This window comes from Marmota marmota, unplaced genomic scaffold (genome assembly GCF_001458135.2).
Source record: "Marmota marmota marmota unplaced genomic scaffold, marMar, whole genome shotgun sequence".
NCBI classification, from domain to species: Eukaryota; Metazoa; Chordata; class Mammalia; order Rodentia; family Sciuridae; genus Marmota; species Marmota marmota.
The window spans coordinates 11,418,023-11,445,986 of NW_026000169.1; the positions used below are offsets into that span (position 1 = coordinate 11,418,023).

The 27,964-nt window shown below is 37.2% G+C and overlaps 1 protein-coding gene across 8 annotated transcripts in view; it reads right to left on the bottom strand.

The window, feature by feature from the left end:
• The window catches only part of Sox5 (SRY-box transcription factor 5), a 960,532-nt gene that overhangs the window by 786,762 nt on the left and 145,806 nt on the right, over positions 1 to 27,964 (bottom strand). The window contains exon 4 of one of the 8 annotated variants that reach the window (XM_048787310.1): positions 16,615 to 16,746. The exons of the other annotated variants lie outside the window; for them this stretch is intronic. The gene's annotated coding sequence lies outside the window, so the exon portion shown is untranslated. The remainder of the gene's footprint in view (positions 1 to 16,614; positions 16,747 to 27,964) is intronic. 8 annotated transcript variants of the gene reach the window in all.

Genomic DNA, 27,964 nt, shown 5'->3' on the forward strand with positions numbered 1-27,964 from the left:
AGAGAAGTGATTGCCACCAGGCACCTGACCTTTTTGATCATGAGCTAAAATACCAGTTATAAACAAATCTCTATTAAAACTTATTTGGTCTTATCTCAAAATTCCTTAAAACTCTCTACAAGGTTTGTTGTGTGCCTTTTCTACTTAAAAAAAAAAATTAAGACAGATTATCTAGGTAGAATTTAACCTAATCACACAAGTCTTTTAAATCTTAGGCTAGAGGTCAAAGATGGAGATTCGAAGTAAGAAGATTTGACACACCATGACTCAGGATAGAAGAGGCCATGTGCAAGAAATAGAGGTCATCTCTAGAATATAGGAGACACCTAACGTAAAGCCAATAATGAACACGGACCTGCTTCACAAAGAGCTGAATTCTGATAACTACAAGATGAATTTGTAGACAGATTTTTTTCCCCACCAGGGCCTACAAATAAAAACTCAGCCTGACCACCCTTGATTTGTCTCATATCCTGAGCAGAGATCCCAACCAGGTAGGGTTGGGTTGCTGATCTGCAAAACTGTGAGCTAAAGAATGACTACTTTAGGCACTGAATTTGTACTCATGTTGTTGCACAGGAACACAAGATCCTGTAAGCCTTTATTGACTTCTCTCCAGTTTTTCACTCTGAAAACAAGAATCACACATTGTTGAATTAACCATAGTAACCCAGGTTACTACTCCTAGCACTGATGTTTCATGGAACTACTCTAAAAAATAAATGCACAACAAACTACTAGTTTGTATTTATTGCATACATGACACTTGGAAAATTTAGCTGTTTATCTCTTGTACAGAGTTGAGAAGGCAACTCTTCAATATGCAGTCAATCACTTCCAACTTTTCTTAGGCCTTTTCAAGGGATGAAGGTAAGCAGTGACTGTTCCATCTAAAGGCAAACTTGAGAAACTACCATCCGTTCAGTCCCAGGACATACTCTCTAACTACCTGGAATGAGGCTGGGGATCACTTAAATGGAATCTCTCCCAGGAGATTTTGCAGAATGTGTTACTACAGTAGCTCAGCTCATTTCCTTTTTTATTCATTTGCTATAACACTACCATACTATTTTTATGAAACACAGATCTTACCATGTTGTACTCCTGCTCAAAAACCAATTTCAACATCCTTCAAAATAAAGTTCCCTGATGCGCTAAATACTGAAGTGTGTACGATGTGCTAAATTCTGTGTTAGGTGACAGGGATATAGTGTTGAATAGGACAGACAAAGGCCTGCCCTTCACTGAGTTTTGCACTTTTAAAAATACACTTTCCATCTTGTTCAATTGGAAGACCAAGATTAATCTTTAAGAGCTAACCAGGGCTTCAATTCTCTGGGGAACACTTTTTGACCCTCTCAGGCAAAAGAAGGTGACCCTTCTCTGTGCTCCCATAAAATACTGTACCTAATCACGTCAATTTATCAAATTGTACTAAAAGTGTGTGACATTGCAGGTCTGCCTCTTCTATAAGCAGAGTGTAGGGGAAAATTCAAGAAGCATATGCATCCCAAATTCTTAGATTCAGTAAGTAATTATGAATAGGTAGCCTTTTGGGACAAGTTAAGGCTGGACCAAATCTCTCCTGTAGGGTAAAATATACAGATTGTTCACAACTTACCATGGTTTGCCTGACAATTTTTCAATTTCATAATGGTATAAAAGTATACCCATACAACCATTCTGTTTTTTGCTTTCAGCATAGTATTCAATACATTACTGTAATATTCAATACTTCATTATAACTTGAGCATTTTTCAACTAGAGACTAAAGTAAGTGCCCTGAGCTTGCTAAAGTAGGATAGGCTAAGCTATAATATTCAGTCAGTTAGGTATAATAAATGTATTTTCTACTTAAGTCATGTTCAATTTATGATAGGTTTATCTGGGTGTAATCCCATTGTAAGTCAAGGAGTATCTGAACAAGATACACATGTGGTAAAGGGGGAATATTATAAATTAAGAGTAGGAACCAGGCCAGGTGCAGGTGGTACACACCTATAATCCCAGAAGCTCAGGAGGCTGAGGCAGGAGGATTGCGAGTTCAAAACCATCCTCAGCAAAATCGAGATGCTAAGCAACCCTAAGTAAGACCCTATCTCCAAATAAAATGCAAAATAAGACTGGAAATGTGGTTCAGTGGCCAAGTGCCCCTGAGTTAAATCTCCGGTACCTTCCCCTGCCCCCCCAAAAGAGTAGAAACCAGACTAGAAGTAAGGAATAAAAATTCATAAAGTAACATGAAATGTGTGCCAAACACATTTTAGACATATTGTAGCAATAACTCCTCCTCTTCCCAAAACCCTGTCTTAATTATGAGTTCCTGGTGGCCTGGCCCTGCGTACGTATTCCAGCATGCAAGATAAACATCAGCCATTAAAGAACTCTCTTGTATGGTACTGGAGCTCCAGGCAAATTTTCCTCCCTGAAACCTAAAGCATACATCATCCACAGTTTGTATCCATAGAAGGATATACTTAATATTATTAGTGATGTGATAGTGATGTTTCAAATAAGTAATAGGTACATTCTGATTTTTAAATACCAGAACATGAACAAATTCAAGTCAAAGGTTGTGCTCTCAGGGTCATGTAGGTGCAAGCTTGGCACCTGAGAGTGGCACCTCCTTATATATTTCATCCTAGGTACCCTGCTCCCCACCCTAGTCCTGGATCTGAACAGGGAAAGAAAGAAACTAACAAACAGGGTGATTTGACACTGAGTAATTCTGTCTTCACTCCCCCTGCCAGTGGTATTGGGGATTGAACCCAGGGGCTCTCTACCACTGAATGACATCCCTAGATCTTTTTATTTATTTTGAGACAAAGTCTTAGTAAGTTGCCAATCTGGTGGTCTTGAACTTGCAATGCTCCTGTTTCAGCCTCCTGAGTAGCAGGGACTCCAAATGTGCACCACTGCACCTGATGTTGTGTTCACTTTTTACTACCTATCAACCTGCCGAGTAGGTTGGGAGCTCTGGAGAAAAAAGTAGATTATGAAAACAGCTCCACTTTCCTTTTTGTGTATTGAAATAAAAATTGATGAATGTTCATCCCATTATATGTGTATCAAAATTATTACTTTCTTTTATCAGATATTTCCCTATTTAAATTATTTTAATTGCTGTAACAATACCTTTTCTTTCTACCTTGTTTAAACACATTAGGTCTACTTATTCTTATACTACTGAAAACTGTTACCTCAATTAACACCAAAAAAAGGAATTAAGAACACAAATTCCTCAAAGTCAATAGAAAGATGACCATTTGTCCTCCCTGCAGCCTAAAGCATCTTTCCTAGAGTCTTCTTTCGAAGTCTGCCGAAAAGATGCATGACCTAAAATCTTTTTTTTTCTTTTTTTTTTTTCATACTGGGCATTGAACTCAATGGCACTCCACCACTGAGCCACATCCCCAGCCCTATTTTGTATTTTATTTAGAGACAGAGTCTCACTGAGTTGCTTAGTGCCTTGCTTTTGTTGAGGCTGGATTTGAACTCATGTTCTCCCTGCCTCAGCCTCCCAAGCCTCTGGGATTATGGGGAGTGTGCCATCACTCCTAGCACATGCTCTAAAATCTTAAATGGTAATCAGTCTGAGGTACGAGGGCAACTTGCCTAATTTAAACCCCTCAGATGCTCACTGTGTTTCCTCTTATACATTTCAAGAACTTCCCTGTCTTCTATCACACAAGGAAGTAGCCATGAACATATGAAGGTAGCAGGGTTATGCTGAAATCTGCAGCTGGGACCTGCGGGCTTTGTCTCTGCTCTACCAGCTACTGTTCTTGAACAAGTCACTGATCATTCAGGTATTATATTCCTCACATTAAAGGGCTGGCCTACACCATTTCTGAAGTCCCATCCTGGTTAATTCCTGATAGCTCCTGAATCTTTCATATTCAAGAATGTAAGCACAAAGAAGTCACCTGATTTGCCAATTAGGATGGAAAAATTGAAAGTGTAAGGAACAAGAGACACATATACAAAATGAGCCTCAGTTATGATCAAGAATAATCATAACTGCAGGGCTGGGGATGTAGCTCAGTGAAAGAGCACTTGCCTAGCATGAACAACGTCCTGTGTTCAAAGCCCAGGACTACAAAAAAATAATCATAACTAATGCTCTGATATTTTATAGTAGCTTACTACTACAAGTAAGCACTGTGCTAAGAGATTTACACATATATCTTGCTTAATTCTCACAATAATCCAATAGGAGAAATACTTTGATTACACCATATTACATAGATGAGAAAACTGACAGGGATTAAGAAACTGCACAGCATCACACAGCCAGAAAGTCCTCAGCCACCTATGTTCCCCCAATTGACTGCATTCAAGAGCTCAAATAAAACACAGTGAAAAGTATATGACAAAAGAAATTCAACAGTCACTACATATTAGAAATATTTAACATAAATGTTTCTGAAACAAATTAACAATGAAAAAAAAAATGTCGCTGGTCAAAAGAAAGCATTTTCATGAGCTAATGATACAGATACAGGCAAAGATGAACTGGAAAGGACATAATCATATGAAAAAATACATATAATGTATTCAATTCATTGTAAAGGTGAGAAAATTTTATGAAGAATAGTAGTGAGGAGGGACTGAAGCTGGAGCTCAGTGGTAGAGCACTTGCCTAGCATGTGTGAGGCAGTAGGTTCAATTCTCAGCACCACATATAAATAAAATAAAGGTCCATCAACAACTAAAAAAAAAAAAACTTAAAAAAAAAGAGTAGTAGAGGGCCTGTACCTGGAACCCAAAGTGTCCCATTTTCCAGCCACCGCTGTTGCCACTGGTTTTCTCATACTTTGGGAAAGACAATAGCAGTTGAATTGCTGCTCTCTCACACAAGCTGTGTAATCTTATGCCTCAGTTTCCACATCCATAAAATGTGAGAAATAATGCACCTACTCCATAAGGTTGTCATGCAGATTAAAGTAATTACTGCACATCAAACACTCAGAACTGTTCCTGGTACCCAGTAAGCACCTAGTAAGTGTTGGTCTTTATTATTACTACAATAGCAATAGCACATTTGGAAAATAAGGAGGTCAAAAGATCAACAGCCACTCAGCAGCACAGTGAAGAGATCGTAAAAGGCTTGTTAATAGCATTTGAGATATTCCAGACTTTCTGTCTAAAAACTCTATCCCTGACTCTCCTATGCACGCCATATAGACAGCAGAGTGAAATACTTTTTGTCAGAACTAGAGGTATAGGAAAAGATCAAAGAGATAATTTTATTAGCAGAGCTTTAGGTAGAAGTCCTAACTTCCAATCTGAGCTGTCCAGTTGGGTAGTTGGATTGTGGAAAGGCAGATTATATCTCTAAACGTCAGTTTCCTTCTTGGAACTTTCCTACCTAGTGATGCTTGTACAGTTTCCTCAAATTACATTAACTAAGGTCAAAAAGGAGATTTCATATATTAATTTGAAAAATTCTTACCAAGTGAACAACATACAACCCTTAATTTAAAAAAAAAGATTTTGTTGTTTTTGTCTTCTATCAGACTTCCTGCCATTATTAACTTGGGTATGATTATTGGAAAACATATATAATTTGCAATTCAAACAGTCTTTAATCTTAAAAGGATTTCCATGGGTGAAAGAAAAGTCCCCTTGCTGTCCTTGGCATAGCCACCGCTTGCTTAAGGGATCTTAACTCAAAGGAGGAGGCTGTATAGCTTTAAAATGACTTCATTCCCATATTTACATATTTTTAATAGGGCTATGATGAATCTCCTTCCGCTTGACTCCTATTTTGAGCTGTGATATTTTAATCTCCATTCTTGCTGCAACTTAGCAGATGAATGTGCAGTGTGACAGAGCTCAGAGGAAATAGTATAAATAAAGCAAAGTGGAGCTATGACATCTCACATTTTATAGCTTTTTTATTGTAGCCGAAGCATAAACAGAGCACAGCTGTGTTATACTTACCGCTGTGAGCACTCCCTCAATCCTTGCCCCCTACTGCTTTTAAAAAGACAGTGCTCTTATTCCGAAAGCTTTGGCTGTGGGTAAGCTGTTCCCACAGGGCCATCCTCTGCCCCAAACCTCTATCCTTGACTCATTTCTCCTTTTACAGATGTAGATTTGTCATGTGCCACATTGTTCATCTGGTTGAACACCAACCTGCCAACTGCAATCCATAAAGCACCAAAACAGAGGCACCCAGCTCTTACCTGCTAGAATGAGACTCCACAACCCAAACTGTAATTTTTGCTTCTTCTCAGTACCACTGTATCCAAATAATTTACAAATACTCTCTTAGAGGAGACCGGAAGCTCGCTGGAAGTATTTAAACTCATGCACTCTTTTAATGAGAGACCCTTTTAAAATGCAGTTGTAGTTCTTGCTTTCAAATTAACTCAGTCAAATTTGGGGACACATTGGAAACACCAAGAAGGCCAAACAGAGGTTGAAAAGAGTGGTATTGAGATGGGCACAGTAATTCTACATGCTCACATAAGCCTCAGGTTCAGAAGTGTAGAGTAAGTCTGAAAAGAACACAGCAAGCACCTTCTACGCTCTGACCAATATGGGGTCATGTCCACATGGTGGATGAGTCCAGAACAAGAACATGATCTAAGCTGAGCCAATCACAGTCCTTCCCTGTGACACTGTATTAAGTAGAAGGAGAAAGCAGTGAGCTATGAAACTCCAAGGCTGTCAGTAATCCACATTAAAAATTCTCTACTGCAGAAGAAAGAATAAAGTCAACTTTCAAACTGACTGGGGGAGCAGAAAAGGGCATCAAGTCCAGACGGTGTGACTCCTGGTTCCAACTGTTCCTGAGCCCCATCTTCATGTCTGCCTTTTCCCCTCACTGGTTATTTGCTTTGCTGGTTTTCCTTTACCCCCAAAACTCCAACTCTCTTTCTTAAGCTGCCTTAAATTGAATTTTGTCACTTACAGAAATAATTTTTTTTAAGTCTTAATTATTACACCTTCCAGAAGAAGATTCTTTTTTTTCACATACCACCACACTAGTTATGGGAAGGAAGGAAAACCCTCTGGGCTTGTAGAGAGATGCGTAATGAAAATTCAAAAGACACATGCATCCAAGTGAAAAGAATATAGGGGGCATAGTAGCCTATACACCAGTGAAGTGAAATAAAGACAGGAAGATTGATTTGCATCATCATTAACATGGAAGGAGAAAAGCACAAGAACACAATGACTGCAAAAACCACCTCCATTGACATACGTAATTGTTTCGAAACAACAGGCCCAACTGGGCTAAGTAGGGGCATAGTTGGTATCCCAAGCTTCTCAGCTATCTATCCGCCCAAAGTTGCTCTTCTGCCAAGCTTATTGTTTACCAAGCTGCCAGCCCAGCCCAGGGATCTGATTAGCAATTTGCACTTTTGTGAGAGGATTAACAGAATTCCTTTGTTTTGATGTCGGATTATCAAACTGCATCTTTAAAGAGGTGTGACCTCATCCAGATTCATAAGCCTGCTCCCTTGAGAATGACTTGAATTTTACTCTACTTGCGCAACATATAATTTCATAAAGGAGTTACTGTCAAAACATGGTACTCAATTCTTGATGTGTGTGAAGAAGCGCATTTGTAATGTAAATAACCTCAGAAGTTTTGTGATATTTTAAAATAACCCATCTGGTGGGAAAACAAGGATTTTCAACCCATTTGGTTCCAGCACTAGTAAATTAGTGTGCGTGCGTGTAACTCACAGAACCAAGATAAACTCATCCCCAGACTGAGACTCATGGAGCTCTTATTTTCAAGGGCAAGTATTTTTAATTGTCCCAGTTCTCGTGACACATTTTTAAGAAGGGAAGCAGAGTACATAGAGAGTAAACTGAGGAAAACCCAAGACTTTGTCAGCTGAGGTCAAAATGATGTCGAACTGTTTACAGCATGGGTATAAGTTCAGCTTTCTCTGAATGTAAAGGATGAATGAGGAAAACACAATCCAACTTTTGTTTGATCAGAAACTGGCAACTAATTAGAAAGAGAGTTCCCTAAAACTTTCACCTAAATCTGAAACAAAATTCCCAAGGAGGACATCTACAGGGCAGTAAGCAACAGATTAAGAAAAACATCAAGTACAGACTTTGGGCCAGTGTAATCTTTACTTGAGAAGGCATAAGGTGTGAGAACTATCTCTTGGTAAGAACATGTCAAATGCCTGGAAAGCAGACACTAATGCAGTCCCACCAGGCAAAACACTCTCTTTCATAAAAAGGAAGCACGTACAATTAAATACATATGTTTATTTTTAGTATTAACATAGATTATTACCCCCAAAGTTGATAGATTCAGTAATGTTTCTTTAAGTAGAAAACTCAATTTATACAGTGAGAATATTCTTGACAGGCCTGATATATAAGGTGTAAGGTGAGTTTGTCTGAAAGCACAATACATTCATGTCTGTTATATCAATAGTTCCTACTGGGAGGTGCTGTGGATTAGTGGAATCACGTGGAAACTTTTAAAATATCCAAGTCACATGTTCTCACCCTATAGCCACTAGAAGGGGTGAGAGTATTTAAAAAAAATAATCTTAATTGGTATTCTATGAATTCCTCTTTCAAAAGCCCTTCATATTTGAAAATGGCCTTCTATATGGATTATTTGCTAGTCTTACCTTAACAATAAAATTGGAAGTGTCTTTAAAAAGTTGGAGCATGTCTCTTATGAGTGACCTGCGTTCAAAAAAGTGTTCAAAAAAGTCAGATAAATTCATTAGACTTGTGGTTAATTAATAAAAATGTGATAGATGCACCAGAGCAGACAGATTCTTTAGGGAGAACATAAATGGATACTAAAAATAACAATTAAGAATTTCATTTTAACCCCAAAGCTGCCTATGTGTAACTCAAAGCAATACAAAACTATTTATGACTTTTTTGGCTATAAATACAGAATACCAGGCAAAAATCAGCCTTGAATTATCCATGTATTCAACAAATATTTATTGCATGTCTCCATTAGTCAGAAACTATCCTGGGCTCCGGAGTTGCAGCAGTAAACTAAAGGGACCAAGCTCCAAGCCCTCATGCAGCTCATGTTTTACTCAGGGTAACAAAAAAATCATAAGACAAACTAACAAAATGCCATGTTAGATAGGAGAGTGCTAAGTACTCAAAGTGAAGGAGGCTAGAAAGTACTAGAGCAGGACTACCTAAAGTTTTCAGTAAGGCTGATGTGCCATTTGAGTCAAGACTGGAAGAAAGTGTTGGGAAAAGAGTCATGCTATTATCTGTTTCCAGAACAAAGAGGGCCACAGGCCTGGGAACCCTGCCAGGGAGGAAAGCCCTAAGGAGGGCCAGGGGTGATAGCTTTCATGTTGGAGGAGAAGCAATGGGCAGCGTGGCCAGTGCAGAGTAAGTAAGGGGAAGAGTGTGGAAGGTGGAGCAGGCCAGTAGAGTGAGTGAAGGCTGCTCTGCTCATTGAGGGTCACAGTGAGGACTCCTATGAGGCAGGAAACCATTGGAGGGCTCTGTGCAGATGATGACATAAGATGACTAATCTGATTTCCACTTCAAGGGCTCACCCTGGCTATGTATGCCAAAACAATGAAGGAGAACAGGGCTAAAGGGAGTCCAGATGGGCGCTCATAGCCCTAACAGGGAATGAGGTGGCTTGGCCAAGACAGGAAACAGTGGAGATGATTCTGGAAATGTTGTGTGAGTAGTTTTGTTAAGGGTTTAGATGTAATTATAAGTGAAAAAGAGACATCAAGGATGATGACAAGTTTTGGTTCTGGACAATGGGAGGAATAGATTTGCCCTGAACTCATGATGAAAGACTTCAGAGGAGCCCACTCCAAGGCCACTAAAGGGAAGAGCTTTATGTGTACCAAATGGAGCTGCCCAGTAGGATTTGGATACATGAGGTTGGTGTTCAGGGATGAGGTTGCCATGTAAAAGAAATTTATATTCCCAAATAATACTATTCCTAGCTATGACCACTAAAAGTGATTATTTCCAAACAAGTCTTTGTTTCAGATACTTGGCAGTATTGGAAGTGTCTTTGTTGATGGTCTTTAAAAAAAAATGCAGAAATCTTAAAATGTCATTTGTTTTTAATAGACAATTCCTTAATCATATACTGACGAATCATAGACAGCCAAATTCACACTGTCCACACATGCAATTAATACTGAAGTAAAAAATAGCCTGGGTTTGGGGACAGGGCTGGATATACCATTAGAGTTTAGATAATCCAGAGGAATAATGTGTACTGCCATGTCTGGACATGAATATCTCACACTTTTTTTAGAAACAGCAAAGAAACTTACATTCATGCTTCTGAGGGACTATGGGGACCTCAATCTGAGAATGTTCTACGTTTCATGTTTTATCTCTAAAATTTATGTGGAATTTTTTTTAAAAGTAAGACCATAAATGGTTCAAAGTTTTTACTAAAGGTTTTAAGTTTTTACTCACCTTCCACAAATTGATTATATAAAATTGACTTTTGTATATTAATTTACAATCATCATCACTATCACCAGCATCACTACTACTATCACTTTTATCAAACCATAGTATGTGCTAGGTTTTGTGCTTTATTTTTACAATACTATATGCCAAATTCTGTATTATTTTATATGAATTAAATAATTTAATTCTACTATTCATCCTAATTTCATAAAGATTTTTTAAAGTTGGATGCTTCATGAAAAATACTATGTAAATAGGTAAATTGCTTCCCACTCATGGTGAAATAAAAAAAAAATAGTGATTGCAATGGCAAGGTACTAAGCAAATCAGTGAGACCCTATCTCTAAATAAAATACAAAATAGGGCTGGGGATGTAGCCCAGTGGTTGAGTATCCCTGAGTTCAATCCCCTAGTACCAAAAAAAAAATTGTGAAAGATAAAATTGTGAATCCATTAAATATATGGATTCAGAAACCAGTGTGAAAGCTGTACTCTGGGTACTAATAATATAACTGGGAATCTCTACGTCCACAATGTCTAATACCAGTGAAAAGGCATCCTTAAGATGAATTGATGATGTATTTATTTGAGCCACAAATTAAAAAAGCTAAAACAGTACTTACAGAAATAGACAAAGTAATCTAAACTATTCACCCTTTAGTAAATAGTAAATTAGGCTGTAAAAATATTGAGGGTGAAATTAGGTAATTTCTATAAATCTAAGACACCTTTAAAGCATTTATGCAATATATCTGAATGTCCAGGAATAAAGATAAATAGAAGAGTACATTCCATAGTCTTAAGTATTTCTTCCAAATCCTACACCCATTTAAGTTGGCAGGGTATATCAGTGGTTTATTTGGATATTGTCCACATTTGTAAATGAGCATCTTCGTTTCTGTATTCTGGCACAGGACCATGTAAATGATTATACTGGTATATATTTAATGTAGTAGATATAAAACATGGCACAAAGTAGAAGTACCAATTTTAGAAAACCCTAAAAGTCATCAAATAACTTCTTTAAAGTCTTCAATATGAGGAGCTTGCAAACCACGAGGTTGCTGAATACAGCAATTCCATGAACATGGTCACTTGAGTAACTTTCCCATCTTCTCCTCTTTTTTCATCCCATCCCCATAGACCCCGACTCTGCCAGAGGAGTGTGGAGTTGTGTAAAGCATGCCTTCTGGGTGCAGCACAGTCAGATGCGGGTTTCAGGGGTAGAGTGTGGGCATATCATCTCCCCACCTCCATGACTCCAGAAGGAGTCCTTGTAAAACATACATGAGGGAGGATTACACGCAAGCTTGTTTGACATCTTTCATGTGTCAGAAAATGGACAGTAACTTTTCTCAGAGGGAATATTTGACTGTCATCATTATGCTATCATTATAAGCTAAAAAGGAAAGCAGTACTAAAATATATATATATATATATCAGTAAAATTAATAAGCAGGCAAATTTTATTTCTCCAAATCCTACATCTTCTTTGATGATCAGCTTACGTTTTCTTCTGCCACTTCACTTCCAGAACTGTCTGTAGCTATACTGAAGTCCAATTTATTGTTCACTTAGGGTTGAAATCAAAGTGAACAAGGCATACTCACAGAATTTTCTTTGCTTTTCCACTCATCAAAATGAACCTACTATATGTTCTATTAGCCAAAGCCCAAATTTTGAACTTCCAAAATCATAATTAGCCAAACGATAATAAAATCGGTTTCAGTATGCCAGTGATTGGAATTAGAAACTTGGAGTGGCAAATCTAGCACACACAACTGGATCCTCTACATAATTTCACTATCATCGCAGATTTTATCCAATCCTGCTCTCAGAGATTAAAATCCACTTCATTTTGGGCAACACCTGGTTCTAACTACTCTTTAGAGAGAGATAGGATTACTTGTACCAGATTCTTCAATTTTCACCCAACTCTGTTCCCTAGGATGCTGCCTTCTGAGTCACATAAAGAGATTCCCTGTGATCCACAGGTGATCTGAGCACAGATTAAGAATAATGTCAGGGTGTATACTTCTGCAGGTGACTATTTAGAGTCTGGTGACACTCTCCATTCAGATAGGCCTTTCCATACTGTTCCCTATCCTAGTTCCTTCAGACCCAGGGATGGTGACAGCTCCCTGCCATTATTAACCCTAGAGTGTTCCACCAATCCTTACTGGTTTACTTTGTGACAACTTTACCGAGATATAATTATCATACAATATAAAACACCCATTGTAGAATTCAATGCTCTTGCCATATTGATGGGATTGTTCAATCATCACCACAATAAAATTTGGAACATTTTCATCATCCTAAAAAGAAACCCCATGTCCATTTGCAGTCACTTCTTATTTACTGATAAGCCTTGTTCCTTAAGTAGCTACTAATTTACCTTCTGCCCCCATAGATTTGGCTATCTGGATGTCCATTTCAACAAATGGAATCATACAATATGCGTTTTCTTGTGAATGATTTCTTTTACTCAGTATGGTGTTTTCAAGGGTCATATATGTTATAGCATGTATCAGTATTTTTTTATTGCTGAATAATATTCCTATGCAAGGATAGAATACATTTATCTTACATTTATCTGATTTTACACAGTTATCTACTGATCAGTTGATGCATATTTGATTATTTCCACTTTTGAGTATCATGAATTATTCTGCTATGAATACTATGAGTTTTCGTGTGGACCTACATTCTCACTTCCCTTGGATTCCCAGAAATGAGCTAATGAATCATAAGGTAAGTTATGAGATTAAATCTTTCCTGGAGTTGTCAGACTGTTTTCCAAATAGCTTCCCACTTAGCATTCCCATCAGCAGTATATGATAGTTCTAATTCCTCCTTATCATCATTGACAATTGTTATTTTCCGTCTTTTTTATTGTAGCTCTCCTATGAAATGATATCTTAGTGTGGCCTTGGATTTTAAACCATGTCTATATCTTTGAAACTATTCTTTTTATTAAACTCTTTTCAAATCATTTAAGCCCATCATCTTCTTGTCAGACCCTGACTGACTAAGAGGCCAATCCTTTTTCCTATTTCTGGATTGTTTTGAAATCCTCCCCAAGTTTCTTTTCTTTTTTTTTTTTTTTTCCTTTTTTTAACAGATGAAACAACTCTTCTCTATGTATAAACTATTAGTTTCTAGATTATTTATCCCCTATTTCACCATCTTCAGACATTGTCAATGTCCTTCGAAGTATTTTACCCTGAATTGACACATGCAAACTAAGCAGTATACATTCCACTGGGTGATTGCATCATTGGCTAAAGCTACTCTGCTACTGATGATATAAAATGTGACAACTTGTTGAGAGCCACAGCCGAAGGGGCCCCAGCAAACTTCCAGCTGCCAGCAAACTTCCAGCTGCCGGCTGATGTATGGCTCACAGCGGCCCCAGCAACATCTAGCTGATTGGCTGCTCGGCCCCAGCAACATCTAGCTGATTGGCTCCTCTGCGGTGATGCTCATTGGGCTGTTTCCCTGCCCTTTCAGACCACGGAGCTGCTCATTGGGGGACTTTTTTGGCTCCGCCCACGTGACCCAGCCAATCGGCCTCAAGAGCAGGAGGATTGTGGGAGGTGGAGAGAAGCTTGGGGGGGAGAGAGAGGCTTGTGGAAAGCCGGTGGTGGCAGTTGAGGCTCTGAGGGTTTTTCCTGAGAGGCTGTTTTGTTTGGCGTGTGTGGTTCTAAAAATAAAGTTAGTTTCTTTTGACAAGTGGCTCCTGACTGTGCCCAGCCAGACTGCGGCAACAACTACCTTTGGCTTCAGCAACTATGTTTTACAGTTGACTAATGCTGAGCATAAAATTAACCAGAATATTTTGACAAAAAGTTAATTTCAGATACTCCCTACCTGTAAATGTCTAACTGATTCTTATAATACATGTAGAATTATTTCAACACTACTAAATTTTACCTCATTAAATCTTGGCTAACACTGAGGCTATCAGAATTTTGTGTATTACATGAGTCAAAATAGGTCAAAGCACAAAGTATGAGTTCTCCAAAAGAAGAAAGTTAGTTGTTACTGCCATTGATTTCTTCCTACTTCATCCAAGCTCTTAATAAAAGTAATCAAAAGTATAACCCTGGGCTGGGGATGTGGCTCAAGCGGTAGCACGCTCGCCTGGCATGCGTGCAGCCCAGGTTCGATCCTCAGCACCACATACAAAGATGTTGTGTCTGCTGAAAACTAAAAAAATAAATATTAAAAAAATTCTCTCTCTCTCTCTCTTAAAAAAAAAGTATAACCCCATTAATAAAAAGGATGCCACTGTCTACAGGTCTCTTTCGATTGGTAACCATACACCATCTCCTTTAGGTATGGTTCTTAAGCTATTAATCTATATTAACACATGGGCAACTAAATCAAAGTTCACCAGAATTTTATAATATATTATAAAACAACTTTTCATAAATCATGTTCTCTGGTAATAGGGAGGCCTGTTAAGAAGAAAGTAGGTAATTCTGTATGATTAGATGTTTAAGAACACATATTAGCTTCTGGTGAGCACTGATTTCCTCCTCAGCATTCAGAAATGAACTGCATAATAACACCAACTAGGATTTTACCAGCTTCCTTAAAACATAACTTTGAAAAAATAGAAATGATTCTCCTGCTTTAAGTGCAGGGTATCATTATTTATTTTGAGTCTCATGAACCTTTCTTCTACGTGTTATTTCAAATTTGTCAACAATGATGTTTAAAAACAACTTTAAGTTAGTCACCATCTCATCCCAGCCTATATCTTTTCCCCAAATATAGGAGTTAATTATGGACACTCTCATCTTTGATACTTGAATTTAAAACACACATCACTTTTGATGATTCCCCTTTCTTTACCCCTTATGTCAAATTTTTAGTTTAGAGTATCCAAGAATGCATGAAGTAGGTACCATTTGAACAATTCTCCAACTCCACTACTGTCAACCTAGTGCAAACCCAAAGCACCTCTCACTGGATGACTGCAATGGTTTACACACCAATCCCCTATTTCTTCTCTTGTCCCCCTACAGCCTGCTCTTCACACAGTAGTCAGAGTTAAATTTTTAAAACCGTGCATGTGACATATGCATATATAAAACATCACATTCTGTCCTATAAATATGTATAATTATGTTTTAATCAAAACTAAAATGAAACTTTAAAGAATGTACACCTGACCAAGTCACTCTCCAACTTGTGACCAGCTTCCCACCACACTTACAATGAAATTTCAAGTGATTTGACCATCTTCCTCTCTAACCTCATCTCTCTAGTGCTCGCCATGACCATCACCTACTTCAGCTATACTGACTTTCTTGCTGTTCCTAGAACTCAACAGCTCAGTGTCTCTTCTGTGTCTTTATCTTTGACATTTCCTCTTCTGAAAGTCTCCCCACAGATCTTTACAGGACTTGTCTCTCATCGTTCAGGTATCAGAACACCTACTCAAAGAACTTTCCCTGATTTCATTATCTAAAATGGCATCCCCAACCCGACCCTTTCTCTGCTTTGGTTCCTTCGTTTGATTGATTGCTATCTTGATGTGTTGTGTATTTATTTGCCTATTTCTGTATTCACCCCTAGAATCTATACTCTTTCAGAGCAGCAACTTTTTTCTGCCTTGTTCTTCAGTATATTTCTGATATTTATAATAACATCAAACACATAGTGGGTATGGGCACTCAGAAATAATTTTTAAATGAATTGAATATCTCAAAAGAACAAATCTAATGATATATTGTGATCTTGGTGGAGACAGGGAGAAACCTGCAGGACTCAGAATAGCTTTTACAAGTCCTCCAGTCACACTGTGCTTTATAGCCCCCTGTGAGAGCTCGGTCTTCTCCCCTAACTACATCAATCAACAGACCAACAGGTCCAGTCTGAATCCTCTGTTATCAAATAGTAGCAGCATATGAGAACCTTCAAGCTCTAGAGTAGAACACGAGTATTTTTTTTTTCCTTTTCTATCTCAACCAACACTCTCCCAATTATAATAAATGAATAAAGTAGATTGAAGCTAAGGAAAAATAAAGCAAAATTAGAAGCTGGCAAAAAGCAAACCTACTGCCTGGGGCAGCCTGGGGCTGATGGATGATGACAGCTAGCAGACAAATCCTGTTCCCCATTCTAAATTCTGTCTACTAAACAAATTAGCCAGCTCATCAATATCTGTACGGCATTTACCTTCTGCAGAAACAGCTGCTGCAAAATCACGATGCTGACTTTTTGGGTTGTGGTCCTGCCAATGGGATGCAATTGCAGGCCAATCAGGGTCGGAGATAACAGAATGACAACCCAGTATTATAAGGAAGGGTTCTGCAAGGGATTGGAGGATAAACAGCTTTAGGATCATCTGCACTGAATCTATCACCCACTTCAACCCTCTCCAAAAAACTAGATACTTGAATGATGAGATGTGTACAGTTGATTTTTCTGCTAGTAATTTACTATGTAAAATTTATACTAAAAAAAAAAATAAGTGATTAAGCAGAAACTTAAAAGACACAAAATCTTATATAAGTTTCATGCTTTAAAACATGGTCCTTTTCATGAAAACTAGTGCTCAGCTTGAAAATGATACTTTTAAAAATGGCAAAAACTCTTCTATTCTTTAAAAAAAATCATGGGATGACACTATCTTCAATTTTAGCTATAAGAAACTTTGTGCTTTACACGGTAGGGTGACTGTAGATAACAAAAATGTACTTTACATTTCAAACAGCTAACAGAAAGAATTTTGAAAGTTTTCACCATAAAGAGATGACAAATGTTTGAGGAGATAAATATGTTTAGCCAGATGTAAACATCATGCAACATATACATGTGTCAAAACATTACATGTCTCCCTCATTACCATGTACGATTTAGGTATCAGTTAAAAAAAAAAAAAAGAAAAACCCTTTGTCTCCCAATTTTCAAAGACGAGAAAAGAAAGTAAAACAAAATACAACACACATAACAGATATATCTTTTTCCAAAGGTTTAAAATAAAAAGAGCAACAGACAACAGAAAGGATTTTTTATGATTAATTTCACAGGGAAGGCACCTACATGAAGATAAGGATGGCAAAATGTTCTCAAAACATCCTGCACTGGGAAAATTTATAACTATGAGTGGCTTCACAATAGTACCCAGCACTGAGACCTGACCACACTATTAATTAATTAGGGGAAAGGTGACCGAAAGAATATGCAAGAGACTTTGCAGGCTGCCTGAGTCTGTTTCAAGCATTTTCTCATCAAAGCCATGAAATTCTTCCGAATGGGTTACAATAAAAGAAAGCCTGCAACTCACACTCTAGCTACTTTTGCCCCTTCCCACCTAGGGAAGGCAAGCCCATCCTCACCTGAGCAGGAAAAACAGAGATCATCAAGAATCTCAGCAGAGAGAAGCAAAGATGAGATACAGAACTGCCTCCCAAAGCTCTTCAGCAAATCCCACGGATTCTGGTCCTCAGAGCAGAGGCTCCCTCCTAAGCCTAACTTGTGCCAGGAGTGACCCCCACCACTGCTGCTTCTGTTCCCTACTGATGCTCAGAGCAGGCTGAGGAAAGTACCTGCCACTACTGGGGGTAGGTGTCAAGGTCGTTGCCATTTCAAGAGGTCTCACAGGACAGGTATGGTTATATCCCAACTCTTCCGATCTAAGCATTTGATTTTGATCTTATTATCAAAGCACTTATCAAGTTGTATGACTATTATTTTTACAAGTGTTTGCATTCCCTTTAGATTGTGAGGAAATGTGTTTAATTCTTTGGGGAGCACACCAAGAATAGTACCTGAAAGCTGTTCAGTAAGTGGTGGGAAAGGGTTTTTGGTCCTCTATCTTCATGTTCACATTCTCCTTAGGTTAAAATGAAGATGACAACACAGTAGACAGGTGTGCCCTTAAACAACAAAAATGGCACTTTTTCACACTCATGATACTGGCCTTCCACATAAGTCAATTTTTTTTTCTTTTTTAAATTCTTATAAATATTGTCACTAAATGGTGGGCTTCAAGAAGCCAAAGAAAAACTTCTATCTTCTAAACATAATGCTTGATGATTTCTTAGATTCTCAGTAGATGGTTGTTGATTAATGGGCATCCTACAAAGGCCAGCTAGATATTGATGATCCTATTTTTCTTCCCATCACTCACTATCCTTTTTCTTAGGAAAAAAAATACTGATAGGAAACAATTAGTCCATTTATTCTTTTGTGAATAATAATTTTATCTAAAAACTTCCATCACATCCCTATACTACTGCAGGCATGGGAACTACAAAGATCCAAAAACCTTCAGAATGAGGAGAGCTTGTGAAGGCTTGTCGTCTGTCTGCTTGGCTCATGGCTTGGGAAAATAAGTGTGGAAGGAATTCTTCTTCTTAGGAGGAATCCACTTGTACTCCACTATCAATGAAGAACCAAAAATACAATCTAAGCCCTCTTTTACTTGGTCTGTACTCTCCAGTGCATATTGATTTGCTGCTAAACCAGCAGCCACTCCATACTTCTCGCATCCTAGCGGGACACACTCCTATCCCACCCCACCTAGGGAGGCCACCCTTTCTGGGTGAAATCCACCCCCAGTACACACACATAACCAAACTGCAAGGACACTTACTCAGACACAGAATGTGAGAACAAGGACAAATATCATTGTCCTGTACAAAAAAAAAAAAAAGCTACTATTTTTCAGTAGCAGTCTTTAGGGCCCAGAAATCACAAATGTGCAATGGGTATAAGTCTTTTAGAAGGTTTAACTGAAAGAAATTTTAATAGCCATTTTAGAAAGGAGAGCATTATGGTGACTTAAAGCTGAAATAATTGACCAAAAACAAAAAACAAAACAAAACAAAAAACAACCTACATATTCTCTTCCCTTATTGCTACTCTCTGATTTGCTGCATGGTTTCAAATATGTGAGCAAGTTCTGTATGCTTTACTTTTCTTATCCATGAACTTGGATGAAAATCACTAAATTTAAATAACTGGCAATAATTCTAATACAGCTAAGTTAACTATTTCTACATGTTATGATCCTTAAAATTCCAGAGGTTGCTAGTATAGTGAAAAGCATTCTATTCATGAAAAGACACCATCAAAGATGCATATTCAGGATTGATGTCTACCTCGATATCTACTCTAGGGTGCTGGAAATAAGTAACTTGTGGTAGTTTCTGGTCCCCGACTGGTTAGTACCTCATCGTACCCTGCTTTCTAATCTTCCAGACTCTCCAGCTAAAAGCCACTTTCAACCTGGGATTTCCTGGGTACTACTAACAGCTACATCAAAGCCTTCAGTTCAAAGGTCACATCTTCTCTCCTACTCCCCTGACTGGCCTGCCCTCCCAGAATGGAATGCCCTCTTTATCTCCAAGAAGTACATGCTGCTATGAGAAGGAGTCTGGGGAGGTAGGTTATTGGTTGCAATTGTTTGAAAGATTCTAATAATTGCAGCTAGGGATCCATCCTCTCGTGACACAGAAGTTGGAAAATGGGTCAGACATAATGCATTTGGTTAAGTATCTAAACTGAAAAGGTGCTATTTTATTTTAAATGGCATAGTCTTTACAAAGGCTGAGGTTACTGGTGCAATGCTCTCTCATTTTAAAATGTATCAGGGACATGCCCTCTGAGGGTCAGGCTTTCATTTGCTGATGTTAATTCTCAGCTGCCTGCTCCTTGTCCTTCATTGTACCCTGTGTCTTAGCTGGGCACGCTCCTGATTCCCTGCTATATCCAGACGGTCCATGTAAATAGTGTTTATGTTAAGGAAGTCATGTTCAGTGTGACTGGAGCACACAGAAACTGATGTTGTTGTCACTTTAGATTAAGCTCTTATTTTAGTAAAGGAGGCAATTGGAGCAGGCAGCTGAGTGGCCGAATGAAATATTCAGCTCATTTCATTTAGAGCTGCCCAGTTTCCATTGTTCATGCTGGCAAGGCTGGTTAACCCTGTCAGTGCTGGCCCAGCAGCCACTCCCACTGGCTCACGCACCAGCTCTGGGCACAGGCTTCCTTCAGTTGACCCTGTTCTCACCATCAGTCTATACACCTAGAAGTAATCAGGTGAATCATGGAAGAACGCTTTCCCCCAGATGTGTCTTTGTGATCTCCTGTCCATTTGTATGATTAAAATGATTGCTTTCAAAGGGATTGTCTGCATGTGTGTGGTGTATGCCTGGTTTTCAGGTATAACCTGCAGATGGTGAGCACAGAGATGCTGAAGACACAGTCCTTTTTGAGATGATTACTAAAATGTTAAAGTGTAAACTGTGTCTACAGTGGGCTTGATACTCTGAGATGTTTTCAGTATGACTCTGGAACCAGGAGTTGTTTAAAACATGGGTTGAGGACCATCAACCCATAATTAATGCACTGAAGGATACTAGTTATATAAATTTCCATTGGAAACTAGCTATCTGGATGATTTAGCGATTTTCATCCAAGTGAATGAATGGATGCCCTGATGGTTCCTTGCGACCTTCCCAAAAGTATCACTGACTAATTATGTCCTAATCACTTTTCAGAAATTGAGGCATCTGTTTAGACTTTCCTACCAGTCTACCATGGTTCAATATGATCAAATCTGACTTCTACTTTATTTGCTTTTCACTCCTTCCATTTCTCTCTTCATTTCTTCCTTCCCTCTTTCCGTCTTTCCTTCCTTCCTTCCACTTTCTTGGACAAGTCAAATGAGATAAAAGAATTAAGGGAAATGATTAAGTATTATTTCCATATATCAAATCCCAGATTAAATCAAAGACTTTTCATGTTTTTTTTTCCCCGTAAGAAAATGCTTTGTGGCAGGAATGATTTTTATCACCTCAAGATCCTGAAAAGATAGAAATTATTCTTAGCTACAACTTACAGACGTTATTTAATGTCTACATAAAGTACCAATCATCACTGAACAAAACTATGTGCTATGACAAAGACATACTCAACTCTAAACCTAACAAGTAATAAATGCATCTTAGACTCTGTGGTAGTCTGAAAGTGACCTTTACCTTCATGGTGCCCAAACATTTAATAAATGTTTATTCTGTGGATCCAGGTTTTTATGGAGACCCAAAGCTCATGCAATTTTAGAAAGACTATAAATTAAAAATATAAAGTGAATATTTATCATGGAAAAAAAAACAAAGAACTTTAAAATTCTGAGATATCCCACAAATAACACCACATTTAGAAAAAAAGCACAAAACCCACAATACTCACATTGACTGGCTCCCTAACCAGGCGTCTTACAATGCCTCTTCCTCTACAGTTGTTGACTGCATACTGATTGCCTCTTCCAAGTATCATTTTTTAATAGAGATAATAAGGAAAGTTTTCATCCTTTTATCCAGGTTTATCCTTTTATCCAGTAAGTTTAATCAAGTTTGATTTTTAACTATTCATAACTGAGATTCAGAAAACATGCAAGTGCACACACAGTACCGCTAATGTTTGTATTACTGCTATGAATTTGTACCCCAAAATTTTGAAAAATTCTATTTGTGAAATATCTATCAAGGAAGAAGAACATACTTGATCATTAATAATAGTATAAAAAGCATTAAATACTTCTATGTTGACTAGGCACTGACAAACCCAAATTCTCTGCTGATAACATTGCACATCTAATAAAAGGAAAGATTTTTACACTGAATAGCTTTTGCCTCTGTATGATTTTGTTTTTGAATTATTTCTAAGAGCTTAATTAAGGTGTTAGTGACAAATAGTAAATTGTATGCCTGTAAAGTTATAATTTGATAATGTATGTGTATATTTTGTTTGTTATTTTTAGTTATGCACAACAGTAGAGTGTATTTTGACATATTATACATACATAGAGTACAACTTTCCGTTCTGGTTGTACATGATGTAGAATTACATTGATCATGTATTCATACACGAACATAGGAAAGTAATGTCTGATTCATTCTACTATATTTCCTATTCCTATTCTCCCTCCCTTTCCTTCAGTCCCCTTTGTCTAATCCAAAGCACTTCTATTCTTCCTTATCTCTACCCCCAGCCCCCACTCCTTATTGTGAGTTAGCATCCGCATATCAGAGAGAACATTGGGCTTTTGTGTTTTTTGGAATTGGCTTATTTCACTTAGCATGATATTCTCCAGTTTCATCCATTTACCAGCAAATGCCATAATTTCATTTCTTTTTATTCCATTGTGTATATATACCATATTTTCTTTACCTATTTATCTGCTGAAGGGCAGGTTCCATAGTTTAGCTACAGTGAATTATGACTCTGTATATTTCAAACCTAGTTTCTCTCCCACCGCATGCACACATGAGCTGCCAGTGCTGCAGGAAATTTTCCTAGGGAAATATGACCTCTGGCCCCACATCTAAATTTTGCCAAGGCAGACACATATCAACAGCATCACTATACATAGAAGTGTTTGTAAACAATGTAAATATACCTCACATCATATAAAATCACTGTATCCCCAGTTTGGTAGACACTCCACCAATGTCATCCCCACTCAGGAGAGCTACAGAAGGGAGACTGAAGTAGAGGCACCGATCTCAAATGGCTACATAAAAATAGCTTATTTTTCAAATTTTACAAAAATTATGCAGCCATATGAACACACTGCTTGGTACTTTACCCCAGACCTAGGAAATGACCCTCAGGAAGAAGGGCCCAGATATTTAGCTTCATCTCCTGTGAAAGAATTTATTCCTTCTCTAATTCAGCAAATTTTTCTAGGAATGTCAGATGCTTTTCAATAATTGTGATTAAAAACATCAACTGATGGAGAGCTGTTCCAAGCCTGCTATTGTTAGGATCTGGAATGTCCTCCAAAAGTCCATTTGTCAAGGCTTATTTTCGAACTTGGCCCAATTGAGAGGCGGCAAAAATTTTAAGAGATGGGACCCACTGGGAAGTTTTAGGTCATTGGAGGCATGCCCTTGATGGAGTTTGTGAGATCCTGATCTCTTCCTCTTTTTCCTTTTTTCACTTTCTGGTCATGAGATGAGCAGCTTTGCTCCACCATGTGCTCCAGTCATGATGTGCTGCCTCACTACAGGCCCAAAGCAATTGATCACAGACTGAAACCTCCAAAACTGTGAGCCCAAATAAATCTTTTTTTCTTTAAAAGTTGATTATCTCCAGGTATTTATTATGTAATGGAAAGGTGACTAACACAAAGACACAAGTCCCACTGGCAATTAATAGTAACTGGAGAATTCAATGGAAAATGTAAAAGAACAACATTTGGAGTAAATTTTGTTCCTGGAATTATAAAACTGTTAGTACAAATTTTCTAAAAACACAAAGATCTTTCACATCTGAAGTACAGAAGAAATGTTAAATTAAACAAATTTTATATGGCCATATATGTCAGCAGCTAAAATAATAAAAAAAAAGATTGAGAAAAACGCACATATGATTGTGGTTATATTAAATTGGCCACTGTCAGGAAGACTATGGAGGCATAAATTTGGAACATTATTTTCCAAAGAGTCTATAGAAATAAATAAGCAAATAACTCCAAAATTAATGGTGATGTAATTTTTTTCTGAACAACATACAAATGGCAATCTAACAATACATTCTCTCTAAAAAAAGGCATGTAGCATACATTGTATATATAGATACAGCATGAAGTTTTCTATTAAACAAAATATTAAATCATAATTTTCTATACACTAGTGATATAGGGAAAGTTTGCTAAATTATTTAAAGTAAGGTTTTCATTTTGTGTTTGTTCTATTTTAATATTTGATCATGCAATAGAAAAAAATATTCTTTGTGCTCATACTGATTAAAAAAGATAAAATCTGAATTTTCAATCCAATATTTAATCTTATGTCCAATTTTTAATTCAGCATACTCATAAAAGAAGGTAAACTTATTGAAGATTTGATATTCCCAACAATTCATTAAGAGTTTAACTGAAAAGAGGTCTTATATTTAGGAATCAATGAAACTTAAAGGTAGACGGCCAAATCTCTGAAGTGGGTGCAATGAGTTATTAAAGATTTTCCTGTTTTTTCATTTTATTTCCTATCTTTTTTCTTCCTTCCTTTCTTTCTTGAAACTATAGGAATTGAGTGGCCTTGCCACAAAAACCATTAATAAGTAGTACATGAATTATCTGACACATCAAAGTTTTTAAAGAAGGGTAAGGAAAGAATAAAGACTTTTAGAAAAGTTATTGAGTAACAGTAAAACAAAGATTAAGAAAAAGCACAAATTCCCCCAAAGTTAGCAGAAATTAGTAAAAAGAACCAATTCATAGTCAACTTGAAGTAAACAACTGAAAACATTCAAAATTCCAATGCATATACCAACAGACCAAAATTGGACCAACAAAGTTGGTTTTCTGTTTCATTTCCTGAGTCCCTATCTAAATAGACAAAATGCTTCAAGGTAATAGTGTTTCCAGATAGATACTAAATTCCACTAGCAATGAAGAAGCAATCTCCCCCACTCCCCACACATTGCACATGCATTCCACATGCCTCTACAAGTTGGTTCCCAAGTCGATTCAAATACAGTTTGCAATAGATCTAAAACTTACTACCAAACAAAGCATTTTCACAAAGCTTCTAAAGTTTGTATCTTAAGTGTCCTCAACTGCCATGTGGTAATGGGCTTGGTCCCCACTGTGACTCTACTAGAAGATAGTCTTTAGGTCTTTGGGGGCAAGTCTTTAAAAGGGATACCGGACCATCAGACCTCTCCTCTCTTTCACTTCCTGATCATGAAGTAAGGGATTTTGTTTTGCCAAGTACTCCCACCATGATGTGCTGCTCCCCAACCAGAGATCTAAAAATCAATAGGCCCCCTTGATCATGGATGAGAACTTCTAAAACTGAGAACAAAAATAAGTCTTCTTTTCATAAGTTGATTATGTCTCAGGTATTTAGCAAGTGTTGGAAAGCTGACAGATACATAGCCTAATAGGTAAATGACTTGTAAATGTCATTGCCTAAAACACAAGGTGGCACAGGATGGCCTAGACGCCAAATCCAGTTCATACTCTTTAAAATCAGAATGGTTTCTGACAGATGAACATTTATAATCTGATGAGAGATTGAACCCCAATTAAGTAAAATATACCTCTCCCCCAAAAGTCAACATTTCATTAAAAAAATTCAACTTTTCTCATTAATGAACTTTCAGTATAAAAATTAACTTGTTCAATTATTATAATGTTTTGAATTACATCAATAAAAAATTGACTCAAATTGTTTTTCAGTCTTAAAGTACACAATATCTTCAATTTTGCCCATAGCCTACAAAGTCTGAAATATATACTCTAGCCCTTTTCAGAAAAAGTTTGCCTATACCTGGTCTAAAACAATCTGGATTTTCAATAATTGCTTTAGCTCTATCCATTTCTAGCCTTTATAATATACATATGTAGTGTATATGCATTTACAGTACATAAGTCTTACATGGAAGACTTATTACTGCCTCCTAATGCTTCCTAAACCATTTCCAGGAAAAGACCACAGTATCTACATTCAGAAAAATGATTCTTGCAGACAACTCACAATAATGAATGGTCTTTATCTCACTTCAAGTAAAATGAAAAGGAGGTACCACTTTTACCCAATCATTTAGTCTGAAAAAAATTAAAATTATAATGCTCAGAGCTAGTTGTAATATGGACAAGAAAAGTTATTTCTACATTAATTGCAACAGTTTTAAATGGCACAACTTTTCTGGAAAGTACTTTAATAACAGATAACAAAATGTGTTAAAATATTTACACATTTTGACATAGTAAATCCACTTCTGTAAATAGAAAAATATTTTTAAAAACACAAAGATATTCAATAAAATGTTATTTACAATGGTGACCTGCCTTATTTTTTTTCCTTTTTCTTATTAATGGACCTACCACTCACCAAGTTATAGAAATGAGGTATAGTGGCACTATCCTTTTCTAGCCTTTCATTAAAAAAATTCAGCAACTCACTAGCCTAGCCAATAATTCCTTCCATTTAGTCTTCCTACCTTTTTTCTTTTTGCATCTCCACAGCTCTAATTCTCTTTTAAGAAACTATCATCATTACAATATCAGCTTAGGGCTGGATTTGCATTTGTGAGGCTTTATGCTTATACAATTTTGGAGTCAAAAAACAATAATACAAAATAGTCAATATGAAATTTGTGTGGGGATTACAATGTCACTCATTAATGAAAGATAATAGAAGGAAGAGGCAGTATGGAAAGAGAAACTCATAACTGACTGAGGTTCAAACCTTGGATCTTTGCAAATTTATAAAAACATACATCATGAGAGCATATTTTAGGGTCCCTACCAAAATATTGCTAGGGGCCCACGCAAGCTTCATTTATTTAAGTATTATAACAGATTTTTGGTATATCTGGCTCCTTACCAATCTCTTAGTTCCTGAAGTTTGTAACTTCTAAGTTCTCCATCTAATCATATTGCTGCAGATTAATTTTTCTAAAATGAAATTCTAAACATATTCCTTCCCTACTTGAAAACCTTTCTTGCCAATAGGATAATTGGCACAAATCCTCCCATGATATCACCCCCACCTACTTCTCCAATCTCATTCTCTGTTGTTCCAGACATGCTGCTTTATTTACAGTTCCTTGTAATGTTATTTCCATCTTCCCATACCTTAGCAGATGTCCTTCTCTCTAAGTGAAATATATTTTCTCCTCTTTTCTGGCTAACAGATTTCTACTGGAGTTTCTATCCCAACTTACCTTTTAAAGCGTTCCCAGACCTGACAATAGAGTTAAGAGCAACTTCTTTGACCACCCACCACAGTACTGCATTTATCACTTAATATAAGAACTCATTCATTGTTTCTCCTGATAAATTAAAAGCTGCTTAAGGGCAGAAACTTTGTCCTAGCCTTCTCTAGTTCCTAAGTGCTACATGAAGTAAGTGCTCAGTAATTCTCAGTTGTAGGTATGAATGAAGAAGGAAGAGAAGCAAATACAGTCACACTGCTTAACGATAGGAATATGTTCTGATCATTAGATGATTTTGTCCATGTGTGAACATCATAGAGTATGCTTACACAAATCTAGATGGTGTTAAGTCAATCACTCGATGGGGTCTCTTAATGCACAAATATGGTAAACATATGTCTGAGGCTTTAGCCCATATAACACGGGATACTAGTTTTTACTTTAAGTAGAAAGAGTACACTCTAAGATAATGATGAAAAGAATAGTACGGTAAGTACATAAACTAGTAACATACTCTCTTATCATCAAGTATAACTTGCTGTATCTAACTTCACGTGCTGTATATTTTTACACAGTTAATAGTGAAGTGGGTTTATTAACACAAGCATCACCTCCACCATGGAAGTAATGCATTGTGCTTTGACATTAGGATGACTACAATCTCATTAGGTGACAGAAATTTTTCTGCTACTTTATAATATTATAGGACTACTGCCATATATGCAGTCTTTTGTTGACCAAAATGTCCTTATATAGCACATGAGTGTATACAAAAAAAAGCTATTTTTGACCCTTATTTAAAAATATTTATGACTGTATTTATTTTATAATTGGAAACTTAATTTAT